Consider the following 1,756-nt stretch of genomic DNA (forward strand, 5'->3'; position numbering starts at 1 on the left):
GGAGGGACAGCGCAGGAGGGGAAGACCCTCTGAGAGGTGGATTGATTCAGTGACTGGGGCAATCGGGATGGGTGTGTCAGGAGCAATGCGATTGGCACAGGATAGAGCAGGGTTTAGGGCTGTTGTACATAGGGTCGCTATGGGTCACAAAACCTCGGCGGCACATAACAACAACAGCAACAACCAATTAATAAACAATTTTCTAAACTAAACAATAATTGTGTGAAGAATGTGCCCCTTAGAACAATCAATCATACAAAGTCAAATAGACAACACTTTTTCAAAAGCAAAGAAGAGAAGGTAGAAAAGGACAGAGAAACCAAACAAATGGGAACAGAAATCCAAGGAAGGTTAATAGACCTACCTGAGGCCACATACTATGAGTGGCCATGATTACTAATTTGGTAACATATCAAAGAAGAATACCCACAACTCTCTAGACAAATTATTAAAACATAGGGTTACTGCCAGTGGGAACAGTGTTTAAAGTACTTAACAATAACAGCAACATATAAGAATAATATTTTTAAAAGGAATTATAACATAATTCTTTCCTAAATCTTACATCAGAACACAGTTTAACATTCCCTATCATTTATGATTTCTTAGAGGTATAGCTTATACTCAGCTACTTAACTAAAGGTTGACAGCTCAAATCTGTGCAGTGGACAGAATGAAGGAAAAGCATAAAAATTTACTTCCATAAGATTGTTCTATGGAAGCAGTAGTGGCATCCAATTCCTAAATAACATGCCTCCAGAAAGTCTATGAACTTTGATAAATGTTGATAGTTGTAGAAAGGCTTCAGGCCTTTTGTTCATAGAGTCTCTATGAGTCATGCTAGACTCAAAGGCAATCAAAAACAATAACAAAAACAACAAGAATATTGTTCTTGCTATGTACTGTAGAGTTGGAATTAACTCATAGCTGACCCTATTGGCAGGTTTTCAAAGGCAGTTAGTTAATTGCACAGGAGGAGATTGCCCATTCTTCTCCCACATAGCAGTTGGTGGATTCAAATCATGTGTCCTCAGGATTACAGCACGGTTGTTTGCCACCAGAGCTTCCTACATAAAATTACAGCCATTAAAAATCCTATTAAATGGTTTTACCTTGAAACATGTGAAGCCAGTATAAGTTACAACCAGCCAGAAGGCAATGCCGTTGTTTTTAACCATTTCAATGTGTTCTCAATGATTTAATCCTAGTCAATACTTTTTTAAAAAACACAAATGATGACTTTACACAAGTATCTCACCTGATGGATTGCACAGGAATCAAACTAACTGTATTTATGGAAAGAACTGTAGGAGAAGTGTGGTATCTGCAGTAAAAAACCAGACCAGGTGCTTATCATCTAAGTTTAAATTGAATGTGAAGAAAATAATAACCAATCTACAGGAACCAAAATACAACCTTGAGTCTATATCAGTTGTATTTAAGTATCATCTCAAGGACAAGTTTGAGGCATTGCATACCCATACTTGAAGAACAGAGGAACCGTGGGAGGATATCAAAGATATCATCCATGAAGAGAGAAAAAGGTCATTAGAAAAAGGAAGAGAATGCATACCCATGTTTATTGCGGCTTTGTTCACAATAGCAAAGGAGTTGGAAAAAACCTAAGTGCCCATCAACAAACGAATGGATAGAGAAGCTGTGGTATATTCACACAATGGAATACTACGCTGCATTAAAAAACAAGGAACTCGTGCAATATTATTCAAAATGGGTGACTCTGGAGGACATTATGCTG

The sequence above is a fragment of the Elephantulus edwardii genome, unplaced genomic scaffold (assembly GCF_000299155.1).
Source record: "Elephantulus edwardii isolate Elephantulus edwardi_28Jun2011 unplaced genomic scaffold, EleEdw1.0 scaffold00093, whole genome shotgun sequence".
In the NCBI taxonomy this organism is placed as follows: domain Eukaryota; kingdom Metazoa; phylum Chordata; class Mammalia; order Macroscelidea; family Macroscelididae; genus Elephantulus; species Elephantulus edwardii.